Raw genomic sequence first — 18,058 nt, 5'->3', positions numbered from 1 at the left:
ATTAAAGGAGGAGCATTTACTTCTTGTGGTCAGTCTTTTACGATCAAAGGAGCCTCTCCCATTTTGGACCTACGCAGAGGCTTTCGCTATGAAATTTTTATGCGCGTGATATTTGGCTTTTGCCCATCTGTCATCTGTCGGTAACGTTCCATTGGTTCCTTAGAGTAAAGGATCACATTACTTTTTCTAATTTTTTCACTTACTAACTTGAAGATGATAATATTATATTAGTATAAATCAAAATACTTTTGCTTCTGAATTAGTATTTTTTTCCAACTTGGTTCTTTAATTATTTTTTTGGCTAAATTTTTTTAATATCACTAGTGGTTATAACTATAATATCTTTTTAAAATTTTCTTACTCAATTACATACATATCGTACAGATACAGTTACTCGAACAAACGATGTCAAGATTTTCTTTTATTATTGAGGTCATTTAACATATTTTTTTACTAAATTAATATTTTTTATTAGTTTTAGTGATTACAATTTTATAAGGTAGTATTTATTCAAAAAAATTATTAATTATTGACAACACACACACACCACAGATACAACTGTTTAAACCAGTACCTCTAAGAAGAACAATACTACTCTTAACTACTAGGTCACTTGATAGGTTCGGTTACTTTAATTTTTTGACAAATTTTAAATTTAATTCTAATCTTATTAGAGGAGTGGGGAAGGAGGGAATCTAAGAGAAGAAAGATGAGTGTTCCGAATGAATCTAGTTTTTATAATTTAAGAAAATATGATAGAATAAAGATGAGTAATTTAACCACCGACTAAATATGTTTGTTTGGGTTTAACAAAATTAATAGCTGAACATGATATTTGTATAATATGAATTTTTTATTATAAGAAATTGTTAGTGTATACTTGAAAATGGTGATAATTAATAAGAGCAATCAATTTTGAAAGAGTATGGCTAGGGAAGGGAAGTAGATATTTGACAGTTAATAACTTAATGTGGACCAGATTTCTGTAACTGATATAGTAGGGGGAATTAACTTACTTTTTTTTTTATATATAGGGAGCTGGAAACTGCTCTTTTTGTCTAAAAAAACACACTTTGAATATTTATTTAGGGAATTGATATTTGTTTTTTTTAATGAAAATGATATTCCAATGTTGATGAAACATATTTTTTAATTAAATATGTTTATAAATTTGAGCAATCATATTTGGTTGTTTGGTCAGTTTATCTTTGTTTCTATTTATTTTCTTAGTTCATAGGTTTTAAATTTATTGGGAACATTCATCTTCAGTTCCTGGAGTCTCTCCTTCCCTAGTAGCAAATTCAAAAATATTTCTAAAGATGAATATATATATATATATATATATTAATAATAGATTTTTTTTATACGGTGGACACTAAAATTTTAAGATGGACACTAATAATAAAATAAACAACTAATATAAAGAAATTCATATTTCACCATGGACAAACCTTACATTCATCACTACCTTCTCCTTCACTCTAAGTATAAATATATTTATTTTAAATTATATTTTTATCAGTTATGATGATGTGTTTGATTAAATATATAATTCATGGTGATATATTTGTAATGAAATATACCTAATACACTTGACTTTTTCATTTGTGTGTTTAGTTCACGGAATGTAATATTATCTTTGAGAATGATATTAATGGAATGTAACATTACTATGGGAATGTTGTATTACCTTGTTTGATTTGTTTAGCAGTAATGTAAGATTGCACTGTTTGGTTAGAGGAATGTAAGATTATTTGTATGGATATTTTACCAAATTATCCTTGTAATATATGTTTTTTTAAAGTTAAACTTTAATATTAAATTATAAATTATAAATATTTAAATAAAAATTCATAAAATATTTGAATTGTTATACTATCTAACTTTAGAGAAAAAATACATTTAATATATAATTAATATATTAAATTTATATTTTAAATTTTTTTCATAAGTATGATACTTTTTTACATAAAATAAACTATAATATGAAAAAAATAATATTATGATATTGAGTGGACTAAGATATTATTTTTCAATATATAAGGTCCATTTTTTAATAATTAAAAATTAAAAATTATTTTAAATAATTATATTTTTACAATAATATTATTTTTCTCATCCCATAAAATTATAAATAATTAATATATTGAATATTAAAAAAATTAATAATTTTTATATTCTCAAATTTATTAATATTTTAATAAATCAAATTCTTTTTATATTATTATAATGTTTATAATTTAGAGTAAAACGCAAAAAAAGAATTTGATAAAAGAATTCATTAATCTAAGGGTATTCTTGTTCAACGTGGTGAGAATTGTGTAATACCTAAAAATTTTGAAGGTAATGACATTCTCACAATTTTAACTAAAAAAACTACTATTGAGAAAAAATATTTCATAGTAATAATTTTTGCATAAACTAAATATAAGAATACAATTTTAAAAATAATTATTCCTAATCTTTTTCGCAATTTAAACGTCCCCTAAATTGTTGATTTTTAGGGGGATTTCTAAAATGTATTTTTGCTTATCCTCGTATGTAGGTGGCAAAGTCACAGGTCCTTTTTCAGAAATTCATCATGTTCCTGTTTTGTTTGTACCATTAGTTAATGAAATAATAATATTTTAATTAAAATTTATAAAATTAATTGTTGGCTGAATCTATTTATAAAATTAATTCAATCATTTCATGGTAAGGGAAAAAAATCCCTGTTAAATTGAATTAATTATGAGTTTTTCAGAGTAAGTCATAAATCGAAATAAATGGAGAGTTCAGTCTTAGTAGCATTTTGAGGGACAACAACAAGCAAATGGACTCGTAGGGTATAACATAATCATCATTATTTGAGATGGTAACGAGACGAGTGGATTGGTATAGTTTTTATATTCTCCCAATCATACTTGTAGTTCTTGTTTTTAATTTTATTTTTAAAATCACTTTAGTATTTTTCTATTTCTTTTAGTTTTAATTTGTTATTAAATTCACTAATGAAAAGGTATTATTCAAATAAAAAAGTTTGAAGAATAAAAAATAAAAAAATAGAAACCAAAATAATTCTGTAAATCCAAATCATCGTCATCATCTAAAAGAGAAAAATAATAGAGTTAGTATAAAAAATGTCTAAATTATGTCTCTTTTAATATTTAGGTGTTTAAATTTTTTCGATCAATATAAGTGTCTAGTATTATTGATGTTATCATTTTAAGTGACTGATTCATGATGATTGTTAAAGATTTTGTTAAAAATCACTTAACATGTAACACCCTTAAATCGATGTGGGTGGCTCGATCTGATCCGAAGTGTTACATTAGGGCCACCGGAGAGACCCACAATTAAAAAATTAATTTTTTTGTTAAACGCGTAAAATCATAAAACAATTTGTAATTAAAATACAAGTTAAGAAAACCATTCACATATCCCAAAAGAAATTAAAATCATACAAGTTTCAGACTCAGTATAAAAATCAAATGTGACCTACATGCACCCTAATTACACTTGTATCGTACTCTTCAACCCAAGCCAAATGAACTCCTATTACAGATGTTGATAGATACACTAGATCAATTCTTTTAACCTGAAATGGAGAGTAAAAGAGTAAGCTTTGAGAAGCTCAGTAATACAGAACTACCAAGTGATGTTTAAGGACATGCAAATAATAGGCAAGCATAAAATTTTCTTTATTGATTCAGGCTTCTACAGGTTTTTGCGATGAGTTGAGGTTCCACTGATATTTCTTCAAGTAAAAGACATGAAGCTTCAAGTTCAAAGGAAACGTTCAGAGGACCAAGTTCAGGAGATCATAATAGGATGTCTAGTGTGTTCCAAAAAATAGAGTAATGTATATATACCCTTTAAAAACGTTAGTAGTTTAAAACATATTTTAAAAACCACATAATACCCTCAAACCAAACACTTATATGCAGTTTCCCCCATAACTGTATCCATAAAGACTTACCCTAAGCACACAGTAAAGGAGTCACCCTAAGGGAGTACCTTAGGGTCTATAGACCTACCCAAGGGTCTCCTTAGGTCCGTAAGGAATTATCAGCTTGATCAGAGTTGAACCTCCATACTCCATAATCCTACTCATACAGTATCCAGTAGAATATTGTAAAAAAATGTAGTTATTTAAATGACATGAATGTCATCCATCCATACACCATAATACAGTCCCCATACTAAGGGAGTGCCTTGGGTCCTTAGAGCCTACCCAAAGAATACCTTAGGTCCGTAAGGAATTAACAGTTTGATCAGAGCTAAACCTCCGTACTCCAACCTACCCAAATAGTGTCCCAATAAAACAGTTCAAGTAGTAACTAGTAGATTCCATGATCCATAAATCAGGAACGATCATATTTTCCAATGAAAACAGGTAATTATATAGCACATTTCATGTAGCCTTAGTTCATAAATAGTAATTCAATACATCAGTAAGTATGAATATCGAACAGTTAAAAGATTCAATAAACAGTAACTTCGGTAAATCACATTTCATGACAGATAAAATAATCATATAGCACATAGGGAACACACTAGAGGATCCAAATATTTTTTTCGAGGGTACTTGGTATTTATCAGGTAGGGAGTCATAAAATTTGTGCAAACTAATTGAATTTCAGTACAAGATCCTTATGAAAAGGGGTTTGATGGCTAACGGATTCATCAGTCATTCAGGAAGTGATTTATCAAGATTATATAGTAATCATATTTTGTTGAGTTAATCGATCGACGGAATTGGCCAAGAGGGGGATGAATTGGCAATTAAAGTTTTGGTGGAAGCTTTTGTAGAAAATTGAAAGTAATTGCACACCGATTTAGAGTGGTTCGACTTTCTCAATCAAAGTCTATGTCCACTACCTTAGCTATCCACAAGGTTTTTCCAAAAAATTCACTAATTTGTTCTTTCTTTTGAGGCCAAAGAGATAACCTTACAACTCCCTCAAGAATATACCCCAATTCTTGAGAACATTCTTTCTCAAAGAGAAGATTACAAATTTGCAAACTTACAAGGAAATCCTCACAAGGTAGATTGTTTGCACAATTCTAGAACAAAGAAAAGAACACTAAAAAATGAATACAATTGAGTACAAGTAGTGTTCTTGAAAGAAAAATGAATATTGAATGAAAAATAGGCTTGAAATGCTCAAACTTGAGGTTTGATGCTTTCTCTTTGATTCTCTCTTGATTCTAGTTGATTGTTGTTTCTTGTTTTTTATCAATGGCTTCTAAGCTTGTTTAAATACACCTTCAAATGATTCTGAACGTTGGGGATACTTAGTGGAGTCAATAAAGCCGTTTAAGTGTGAAAACAATTAATTAAAGCAGTTGGGAGCGTCAGTGCATCAAATATTTTGACCGTTGGACCCTTAGTGCATCGGTGCACTAAGAGTGCATCGATGCATCAAGTGCATTCGATGTTTCAAAATACCCAGAGTGCATCGATGCATGGCTGGTGCATCGATGCATCTAATGCATTCGATGTTTTCATAAAATCCTCAGTGCATCGATGCATGGTATGTGTATCGATGCATAAAATGCATTCAATGTTCAATTTAATTCATGGTGCATCGATGCATGGATTGGTGCATTGGTGCATCACTTTGATAAATTGATTTTAGGCTTGATTTTGGTTCAAAATACTTTATGAAAAATGTTTCAAAAATAATTTAAGTATAAAACACAATTTTACACATTTAGTAAGGTTTGAAATTGAACTTGAAAGACTTGGAGTAATAATTTGATATTCGATTAATTAAATCGAATATACTTAGAAAATCATTTGTAAAATCTTAAAATTCATTTAAACTTAATTTGTTATATCGAAACACAAAAATGTTTTCAACAATCTCCCCCTTTTTGATATAACAAAACATTTGTGTTATTTTAAGATTTTCTAAAAATTTAAAATCAATTTTGAAAAATTACTCCCCCTTACTATAACACTTCTCCCTTTTAACACTTAATATTTCTCCATCTTTTTATTAAATCAAAAAGACATCAAAATGTTTTAAACAAGGTTTTGAAAAGCATAGCCAATTGATTTTAAATATATATATAGCTTAAGCTGCTAAGATCACAATCAAAAGAGAGATTAGCCATTAGTTCCATAACTAATATTCATAAATAAATGTGAAATGGCATAATTGGTCATAATGTAACTAGTATGTAAATGATGCAAAAATAAAATTAATAAACATCAAGCTCATAATGAAAATTCAAACCAAATATATATAAATATTAAGTTCAAAAATCCATAAAACAAAAAATTAGTTCAAAACATCCAACAACCATCAAATTTAAACATCCAGAAACATCAAAATCAATCCAAGTTTGAAAATCCAAGAAAACATAACAAGGAAATAAATTCACTCCATAGGAGGATCGAAAGGAGGAGGATAATGAGCTCGAACTTCAAGAGTGAGAGCGTCCATACGTTCACGCATCTCCCACTGAAACTCAGTAATCTGAGACTCCATGGAGGCAAACCTCAGATCAAACGACTCCAAGAAGGATCGAAAATATGGTGGCATTTGATCTTCTTACCGTGCCGGTTCCGGTGTAGGTTCATCGTCTGGAACATGATCGTTGATATCTTGCATAAGTTGTTGAAACTCAGGATCATCGTCAGCAGCCGGTGCTGGAGGAGGAGGAGGAACACGAGAAGAGCTAGGAGCAGCTCGTGAAGAGCTAGCTCCCGGGGTTTGCTTACCGGGTCGAAATATCCAAAGACCGGTTTCCTCTTTTTGTTTCCAATCCGCTTTCTTCAAGGAAGTAAAATTGATTTGATTTTGGAGTGGGATAGGATTGTCGAGAGATACGTCTAGACCGAGTTTGATAAAGAGGTTACTCAGAAGACATCCATAAATCAATGTTTCAACATGTTTTGAAGGAACAATGTTTATGATGTCCACTAGTTGACTAAAAATAATGTGGGGCAGATTTATTTTGATCTTATTTTTAATACAGTGCATCCACCATAAATCCCTAGAACGAAGAGTGGAGTACCTACATCCGGATGGTCTAAACCACTAAGAGATCATCAAATAAAGAAAACGATCGTGATGAGATCGTAGTGTACTAACACTAGAATTTGGAATATAGTGATATTCCATATTTTCAGTCTCATTAGATGACCCATCATCATCTAACCAAAAACGGAAAGCTATAGTCTCGGGGTCAATATTAATATATTGGCCTAAAAGATAGGATCTAATGGCTATAGTCCCACATTGAGTTTCATTTTGAATACATACCGCATTGGAATATAAAATGCGGACTAACTATTGATAAACGATAGGTTTGAGCTGAAACATTTTATCAAACTTCCAAGCTTTAAGAATCGGAAGGTATTCAAAGTCAATATCTATCATAGCTTGAAGAGAAGGAATACGCTATTCCCGGATTCTATAAGATTGAAAAGAATTTCTGTACCTAGAGTACAATTTGTCTATACGACGCTCAGGCATGTTAAAACAAGATCCTAATAGAGATGAAGGTGGAAGAGGAACGGGATTAGGAGGTTGGTTTGAACGTGAACGACTCGATGAAGTTCTAGGGCGTTTGGGATTAGACATAGTTTAGGAATCGGAAAAAAATAATATAACCTACATATTGAAACACGTGTATGCAATTTAATCAATCCCAAAACTTAATTGAGTCCTCAATAATTAAAGGTTCTCTAAATCAAATCCTAATGGGCAAGGTTTTGAAAGCTATTTGAAAATAATTTTTGAAAAATCATAATATGTGTAGTTTTTATGAAAACAACATAATTAAATAAAAACATCAAATTTAAAAATTAAATTCAAATTTTTGATTTTTTTATTTCGAAAATTCAAAAATTTCTTTGAAAATTTGTGAGTTTTTGATGAAATTGGTTGTAAAATCTAGTTTGTAATCTTCAAAAAATCAATGCCGATAAAATGTTCATACTAGAACTAATTAAAACTAGTCCTAAGATTAGAATATGATAAACTAGAGGTTTTTTAGAAAAATACCTTGAAAATTTTGGATTTGAGAGGAATGAGATGTTGTGTTGCACGATTTAATGATAGTAGCAGGATAAGAAGTTGAAAAGCTCGAAGATTCCGACAATATTTCTTTGATTTTGAGCAAAAAGAGATTTTTGAATGAGAGAGGGATGAACGGTGGGGTGTTTTGAGGTTTAGACATTTGAAAGAATGAGAAAAAAGGGTTTTAATACCTAAAACCCGATGGATGCATCGATGCAAGGCCTTGTGCATCGATTCACATTCAAGGTGTGCATCGGTGCACCTTCATGGTGTATCGATGCACATTCAAGGATGCATGGATGCACTGTTAGGTGTATCGATGCATGAAGCACAAAAATGTCAAAAATCTGTTCTAAACACTCAAAATGCTAAATTAATTGGCTCTAGTGGTATTGGCAACTCATATATTGAAAATTAATCATGTTCAATCAATCAAATTAATCCTTAAACTACTTTTGAACATAAAATTATCAAGCAATATAAACTCCCCCTAACTAATAGCAAAGAATGCAATCAAAGATTATTATTATAAGTATTTTTCATTTATACTTAAAAGTGATAAAATTATTTTAAACACTAAGTGAAGATAGGTCAGTTAAACCTAATTCTCTCCTAAGTGTCCAAAATCTTTCCTGGTCTAAAGGTTTTGTAAAGATATCCGCTAATTGGTGCAAAGTATCAACAAATTCTAGAACTACATATTCCTTAGCGACATGGTCTCTAATGAAGTGATGTCTAATTTCAATATGCTTAGTTCTAGAGTGTTGGATGGGATTTTTAGTGAGATAAATAGCACTAGTATTGTCAGCTTGATAGGAATGATACCTACTTCAATTCCATAATCAAAAAGTTGTTGTTTCATCCATAAAACTTGTGCACAACAACTACCGGCTGAAATGTATTCCGCTTCAATGGTAGATAATGCAACACAATTTTGTTTCTTTGAAAGCCAAGAAATCAACATATTTCCAAGGAATTGGCAAGTACCGGAGGTGCTTTTCCTATCTGATTAGCATCATCCATAATCCACATCAGAGAAGGCATGAAAGCTAAAGCTAGAGTCTCTAGGATACCAAAGTCCTAAACTAAGAGTGTCCTTAAGGTATCTAAAGATCCTCTTAACAACTAGTAAATGTGATTCCTTAGGGCATGATTGAAATCTAGCACATAAGCAAACACTAAACATAATGTCTGGTATACTTGCAGTTAGATAAAGCAAAGAACCAATCATTGACCTATATAATTTAACATCCACACATTTACCTCCTTCATCTATGTCAAGCTTTGTTGATGAGCTCATTGGAGTGTCATTTGGTTTCCCATTTTCCAGTCCAAACTTCTTGAGCATGTCTTTGACATACTTAGCTTGATTGATGAAGATGTCATCTTTTCTTTTCTTGATTTGGAGTCCCAAGAAAAATGAGAGCTCCCCCATCATGATCATCTCGAATTCACTTTGCATTAGCTTAGAAAATTCTTGGCAAAGAACATCATTAGTAGAACCAAATATTATATCATCAACATAAATTTGAACTACTAATAAATCTTTACCTTTATGCTTTAAAAACAATGTAGTGTCAACCTTCCCTTTTGAAAAACATTTTTCAATTAAAAAGTTTGACAATCTTTCATACCAAGTCTTGTTTTAAACCATAAAGCGCTTTTGCCAATTTAAGAACATGATTTGGAAATTTTAAATCTTCAAAACCTGGAGGTTGTTCCACATACACTTCTTCCTTTATAAAACCATTTAAAAATGCACTTTTAACATCAATTTGATATAATTTAAATTCATGAAAACATGCAAATGCTAATAACATTCTAATTGCTTCCATCCTAGCTACGGGAGTGTATGTTTCATCATAATCTATACCCTCTTCTTGAGTATACCCTTGAGCAACAAGTCTAGCCTTGTTTCTCACTATATTACCACTTTCATCAAGCTTATTCCTAAATACCCATCTAGTACCTACAGTAGATTTATTATTAGGCCTTTCAACTAATGTACATACTTTACTTCTCTCAAATTGATTTAACTCTTCTTGCATAGCCATAATCCAATGTTCATCTTTTAATGCTTCTTTAATATTCTTAGGCTCTATGCATGAGATAAATGCAACATAATTACAAATATTTCTAAGAGAAGATCAAGTTGTTACCCCTTTGGATGGATCACCTATAATCTCACCATCTTTGACATAGTTGTACTCTCTTGGGTAAGATACTTCTCTTTCTTCAATGGTTGGATTCTCGAGAAGATCTTGAGTTTCCTCATCTTTTGTTTCTTCCTTTAATGATGGTTCTCCAATGTCATGTTCAACGTCATTTATATTTATAATATTTACATCATCATTCAAACAAGAATCCTTCATAGGAAGGGGGTTATCATCGAAAACAACATGTATAGACTCTTTTACAACTAAAGTTCTTTTATTAAATACTCGATAAGCTTTAGAATTTAAGGAATACTATAGAAAAATTCCTTCATCACTTTTAGCATCAAATTTGCCAAGATTGTCTTTACCGTTGTTTAAAACAAAACATTTACATCCAAAATGATGAAAATAGATAATGTTAGGCTTTTTATTTTTGAAAATTTCATATGGAGTTTTCTTTAAGATTGGACTAATCATTACTCGATTTACAACATAACAAGCGGTATTTGTGGCTTCCGCCCAAAAATATTTTGGCAAATTATTTTCACAAATCATGGTTCTAGCTATTTCTTCTAAAGTTCTATTTTTCCTCTCAACAACTCCATTTTGTTGAGGGGTTCTAGGTGCTGAAAAATTATGGCTAATACTATTAGAAATACAAAAATTAGTAAATCCAAGATTTTCAAATTCAGTTCCATGATCACTCCTAACACTAGTTATAGAGTAACCTTTTTCATTTTGGATTACTTTTGAAAATGTGATGAATTTTTCTAATGCTTCATCTTTAGTACTTAAGAATAGAACCCAAGTATATCTAGAATAGTCATCTACCAAGACAAATGCATAATGTTTTCCACCCAAGCTAGTAGTCCTAGTTGGCCCAAAAAGATCTATATGGATCAATTGTAATACTCTACTAGTTGATACATCATTAATGGATTTAAAAAAAATTCGCTTTTGTTTTCCTTTAGCACAAGCATCACAGATTTTATCATTATCAAATTTAAGCTTAGGCGACCCTTGAACTAAATTTCCTTGAATTAGTCGTTGCAAAATACTCATACTAGCATGTCCTAGTCTCCTATGTCATAACCAACTATCATGCTCATCCTTAGCAACTAGGCACAAATTAGTCATATCAATAGAGTTTAAATGCACCATGTATATATTTCCTATTCTATGACCAACAAGCATAATCCGATTAGATACAATGTCAATAACTTTACAACCATTAGTTTCAAACATGACATTGAATCCTTTATCACATAATTGACTAATACTTAAGAGATTATGCTTTAATCCATTCACATATAAAACATTTTTAATTTGTATGGAAGAGGTATTACCAATGGTACCTATACATTCGATGTGACCTTTTGAATTATCACTAAAAGTCACTTCTCCTCCATTTTTGGCGTTAAGCTCTATGAACCGACTTTTGTCTCCGGTCATGTGTCTTGAGCATCCACTATCAAGGTACCATGAGTTTGAATTTGTTTCCCGTGCCTTGTAGCAATGCTCTTTTTCCTATAAACATAGATTAATTTCTAATTTTTGGTACCCAAATTCTTTTGGGTCCATATTCATTAGTTTCTAAAATCCTAGTCCCCTTAGGTATCCATTTGTGTAGGATATCTTTATCTTTAGTAGTAATGAGTCCTTTAGGAACCCATATACTTCTAATGATTTTTCCATTAGAGGTTCTTCGGGGACCTCTATGATTGTAGTTTTTAAAACTTTTTCTAACAAAGTTGGATTTTGAATTTTCTCCATTTTCAAAACGTTTTATTCCAACTTTATCAAAAGAAGCTTTAAGATCATCAATTTTCTTTTGATGATCATCATTGACCTTTGAAAGTAAATTTTGCAAATCCGAATTTTTCTTTTCAAACTCTTCTAGTTTGATTTGCAAATCTTTGATTTTACTTTCAAAATCATTGTTGGTCTTGGATATGAGCTTATTTTCATTTTTCAATTTTGAGACATCATTTTTATATTTTAAAAACATTTTTTCATAATCCAAAGCCAACCCATTATATTCCTCTAATAACTCATCATAAGATAAATCATCTAATTCTGATGAGTTAGAGGTTACCTTAGAATCTTCCCCGAATGCCATCAAGCACAAGTTTGTTACTTCTTGTTCCTCTTCATCGAAACCCTCTTCATCGCTCCATGTAACCACATGAGCCTTGTGCTTATTCTTCGATTGACCCTTTCTTTTCAATTGTGGGCAATCATATTTGACATGTCCCAGCTTTTTGCATTCATAGCAAATGATAGGGTCCTTCTCTTTTGGTTCACTTTTGAGACCTTCATTTCGTTTGAATTTTCTTCCTCGGTAAGGTCTCATCATTTTTCTGAACCATTTGGCAAACAATGTCATTTCCTCGTCATCGTCATCTTCATTTGAATCACTCTCATCTTTTGTGGAATTGAGAGCAACTCTAATGTTTTTCTTATTCTCCTTCTCCTTTGGTGTCTTTTCAATATTATCGAGGTTCACCTCATCTTCAAGCATATTTTATGAGTGAGGAGGGAACCAATTAGCTCTTCAAGAGTTAAGGATTTTAGGTTCTTAGCCTCGATGATTGTCGTCTTCTTGGATTGCCACGATTTTGGAAGTGAGTAAACTAACTTCCTCACAAGCTTTTCGTTTGGAATGATCTCTCCATATGATTTGAGACCATTGACAATCGTTGAGAATCTATCCGTCATAGCTTTGATATCTTCATTTGGTTTCATCCTGAAATTTTCATAGCTATGTGTTAGAAGACTAATTTTAGATTCTTTTACCTCGTCGGTGCCTTCATGAGTTACTTGTAGTTTATCCCATATTTCTTTGGCGGTTGTACAAGATGAAACTCTTTCATATTCATCTGGTCCAAGAGCACAAAATATGATATGGATTGCTTTGGACTTGAGATGGAACATTCTTGTCTCTCCTTCACTCCACAATCTCGAATGAGTGAGATGCTTGATATATCTGTCTTCTACAATATTCCATGCTCCCATGTTACTTTCTTGAATGAAATGCATCATCCTATTCTCCCAATAGGCATAGTTAGCTCCATTGAAGAAAGGAGGCTTGTTGACGGGCATCGAATCGAGACCAGAGTTGACATTAAAAGTAGAGGCCATTGATGACTTGATAATCGATGTATCTCTTCCCGAATCGACTAAAGAGGCGATTAAACCTTCAAATGAGTGAGGCTCTGATACCAATTATTAAATTAATCGATCGACGGAATCGACCAAGAGGGGGTAAATTGGCAATTAAAGTTTTGGTGGAAGTTTTTGCAGAAAATTGAAAGTAATTGCACACCGATTTAGAGTGGTTTGACTTTCTCAATCAAAGTCTACGTCCACTACCTTAGCTATCTACACTAAGGATTTTCTAATAAACTCACTAATTTGTTCTTTCTTTTGAGACCAAATAGATAATCTTACAACTCCCTCAAGAATATACCCCAATTCTTGATAACACTCTTTCTCAAAGAGAAAATTACAAATTTGCAAACTTACAAGGAAATCTTCACAATGTAGATTGTTTGCACAATTCTAGAACAAAGAAAAGAACACTAAAAATGAATACAATTAAGTAAAAGTAGTGTTCTTGAAAGCAAAATGAATATTGAATGAAAAATAGGCTTGAAATGCTCAAACTTGAAGTTTGATGCTTTCTCTTTGATTCTCTCTTGATTCTAGTTGATTGTTGTTTCTTGTTATTGATAAATGGCTTCTAAGCTTGTTTAAATACACCCTCAAATGATTCTGAATATTGGGGATGCTTAGTGGAGTCAATAGAGTCATTTAAGTGTGAAAATAATTAATTAAAGCAGTCGTGAGCGTCAGTGCATCGATGCATACCCATGGTGCATCGGTGCATCAATGTAAAATTCAAATATTTTAACCGTTGGACCCTTAGTGCATCGGTGCACTAAGAGTGCAACGATGCATCAAGTGCATTCGATGTTTCAAAATAGCCAGAGTGCATCGATGCATGGTTGGTGCATCAAATGCATTCTATGTTTTCATAAAATCCTCAGTGCATCGATGCATGGTATGTGCATCGATGCATAAAACGCATTTGATGTTCAATTTAATTCATGGTGCATCGATGCATGGATTGGTGCATCGGTGCATCACTTTGATAAATTGATTTTAGGCTTGATTTTGGTTCAAAATACTTTATGAAAAATGTTTCAAAAATAGTTTAAGTATAAAACACAATTTTACACATTTAGTAAGGTTTGAAATTGAGCTTGAAAGACTTGGAGTAATAATTTGATATTCGATTAATTAAATCAAATATACTTAGAAAATCATTTGTAAAATCTTAAAATTCATTTAAACTTAATTTGTTATATCGAAACACAAAAATGTTTTCAACATATTTTTTTGTGGTGCTAAGTAATCTGGACGGTATTTAGAATCTTTTGCATCAGAGTTACTTGAGATTTCAGATATGATAGGAGTGATTCTATTATTCAGGAAATTAGGGGCATTTTGGAAATTTGATTCTTGGAGAATTCTTAGTAATTTAATATAATAAGGGTGAAACGATGATTCATGGTATTTAAGATTCATGTCAATTTATCAGGATATTCACATTTTCATACTGACATCACTTGTCGAACTAATCATCTTCAGAATCATCGTTGAATGGATCTTAGGGAGATGAACAATTATTCCAATGGTATTTATATCATTTTTTTATTGCAATGGTATCAAGAAATATCGACGTGCTTGATTCGTTGTTCAAAACCCTTATGGACAATACAACATATAAGTTCATCAGTGTTTCCAGACTTATCCAAGTCATTCGCTTAATTATAGGTCATTGAGTGTACTTAGATTAATTAACATTCAAGTTTATAGTGGTCACTTCGGAGTTTCCAGAGTAATTCGATTGTTTTGACAATTCGGATACGTACAATACTTTTATTCAATTCAACCTTGTTAATAATATAGTCATTTGAATATCAAAGGTTATTTTAGTTATTTCGCAGCTCGAGGATATTTTGGTAATTTTGATCAATCCAAACATATATACTTTTCAGGATTATTTATTTATTTTTTCTACTTTTAGGGGTAATATTGGTCTTTTTGCAGTGCAAGGGCATTTTTTAAATTTTACTATATAGGGTTATTTTTGTCATTTTGGCCTTGAAATAATACTTAATAATTTAACGATAATTTTTCCTATTCTATATTTATATTAAATTAACATGGTTCTGGGTCAAATAAGGTTGAACAGATATCAACACCGCGATACTCACTAATCATTCGGACCTCTATCATTCCAAATATTCACTTGTTCCAAGTTGTTTCCACTATCAGGGTAAATCATGTCATATTTGTATCCGAAGGGCATTTTTGACATTTTATTGGGATCAATATAGGTTTAGAATAATTAATATTTATTCCAAGCCCATTTATATTTATTTATGCATTAAACCAATACCTAACTTGTACCATACAACATGCAATGGGTAGTAAAGTATTACATTGAGTTACGAGCCACGTAGATTGACAATTTAAAATCTTTTCGATCACCCTCAAACTTTAAGTCCACGACCTATAAATTCTCATATACATAGCAAACGAATTTACGTTAGAAACAGAACTTAATCGAAAAAACCAAATTGAATCCGGAGATAAAACACTGAAAAATGACATACCAAGTTCGAATTTGGAAAAACGAACTTCGGATTCGAACTCAAGACGTCGAAAAACATAAAATAGACTTTTTTAGAAGAAGAAATAAAAGTTAACTTTTTTGGTCAAAGCCAACGGTCAACGAGTTTACTCGATCTGAGTTGACTCGGTCAATTTGGTCCGAGCTTACTCAGCTTCTAGAATGCTTGGGTAACTCGACTTAAACAAAGCCCACGCACACTGGAGGCGTGTGGTAGAGCGTGCGGAAGACGACGGGGCTGTTTTGATCAACCATCACTCTAAAATCATCAAATCATCAATACAACCAAGATTAAACCCAAAAATCAGCCAAAATCGTGATAATTTAACTGAAAAATGAAACCGAGCTTACCAACACCGACAATCGGTGTAAACGACGATGATGAGTGACGAACTCGGTCAGGTTTTGGTCGCACAGAGCTGGGGAGTCAGGTGCTCGGGGCTGTGAGGCGAGCCCACACCTTGAACGGTTGTAAATCGTGAAAAAAATGAAGGGTAGGGGGTTCTCGACGAAACTTCAGCGAGTTTTCCACGATGAATGGTGGTAACTTTTAACTATAGGCCTTAGGGGTTTTGGTCAGACGGTCGTAGCACTTCGACTAGAGGTGGCAGTGACACTCAACGGGGTCGATTGACGAAGAAACGAAGAAAGTAGCGACAGGGCAAGTCGAGCAGCTTCTCTCTCTTGATTTGGCAAAACGATGACTGATTTTGGTGAGCCAACGGACGGGTTTAGGTCACGGGAGGACATCAGAGCTGCTGGTGGTGTCGCGGCACGACAATAATTACAGGAACGGGCAAATTGAAGAGGTCGACGGTTGGAGTTAGGGTGAATTTAGGGCTTTGGTTCTCGATGCACAAACGGGGGGAAATGGATTCTGCCTTGGTTCTTGCTTATAACCCAAACTAAATTATAATTAAATATATTTTCATTATTTTAATCAAAAATAGTGATTTAGGCTAGTTGGTAGGGTGATGGCTAACCACTTCATGGGTAAAGGGTTCAAACCCCTTTAACTCTACCCTTTATTATATTTTTAGTGTCAGGTAGTTTATGGGATAATTATAGTTCTAGTCCCTAAACTCTCTACATATTTAAAATTGACCTAGAAAACTTTAAAAATTTTCATTTTGGTCTCTTAATTAAATAAAATAAATTAATTATATTATATATATAATATTTGAGGTGTGACACAACTGATCAGTGTTTGACACTTGACATATTTTTAATTTCATTTAATTATTTAGAAAATAAAATTCATACATTTTCAAAAAAAAATCCCAAAATTTTTTATTATTCATTAAACATCCAAAAATTCAAAAAAAAAAACCCAAAAAACCCCTAAATTTTCTAGTCCCAAAATCAATTCTACCTTTAACCATCATCACCGTCAGCGATCACTCACTCACTTTCGTAGATTACCTAGTTAAAATTAATGTGTTTTATGCAATTGATTAAAATCCCTATTAATTAGATTACCCAGTTTGTAATTTACATACGATTGAACCCCAATTAATTGGATTATCAATATTATGGCACTAATCCCCAACTATGGTAACATGACGAGCAAATTCTCCATCGGCAAGGAAAGTAAGACTGATAACAATGGGAAATTTATGGTTTGTGGATTGAAAGGCGAGTAAGAGATTTAATATTTATGAATTTAAGATTTAATGAAATTTAAAGTTTGTGTTTAAGGGTTTAGGGTTTATGGCTTATTTTTTGGTTTAGGGCTTAAGTTTTATGGTTTAAAGTTTGGATTTTAGGGTTTAAGGTTTATGTTTCTTAATGATTTTAGGTTTTATGGTTTATGGTTTTGGGTTTTGGGTTAAAGGTTAGGATTGGGGTTTATATTTTAAGGTTTTAGGTTTTAGGGTTCATGATTTAAAGTATATAGTTTTAGAGTTTAAAATTTAAGATTTATGGTTTAGAGTTTAGAGGTTGTGTTCATGGTTTATTAATTAAGGTTTATAGTTATGTTTTATGTTTTTTGTTTTAGGGTTTATATATAGTTTATAGTTTATGGTTTGGATTTTTAGGGTTTAAAGGTTTAGGGTTTATGATGTTATGTTTATGATTTTTAGTGTTTTGAAGTTTAGGGTTTTGAAGTTTAGGGTTTATAGCCTTTTGCTTTAAAGTTTAGGGTTTATAGCCTTATGCTTTAAAGTTTAGGGTTAATGGTTAAT

This window comes from Hibiscus syriacus, unplaced genomic scaffold (assembly GCF_006381635.1).
Source record: "Hibiscus syriacus cultivar Baekdansim isolate YM2019G1 unplaced genomic scaffold, ASM638163v2 tig00018586_pilon, whole genome shotgun sequence".
NCBI classification, from domain to species: domain Eukaryota; kingdom Viridiplantae; phylum Streptophyta; class Magnoliopsida; order Malvales; family Malvaceae; genus Hibiscus; species Hibiscus syriacus.
Note: the sequence above shows the minus strand (reverse complement) of the source record.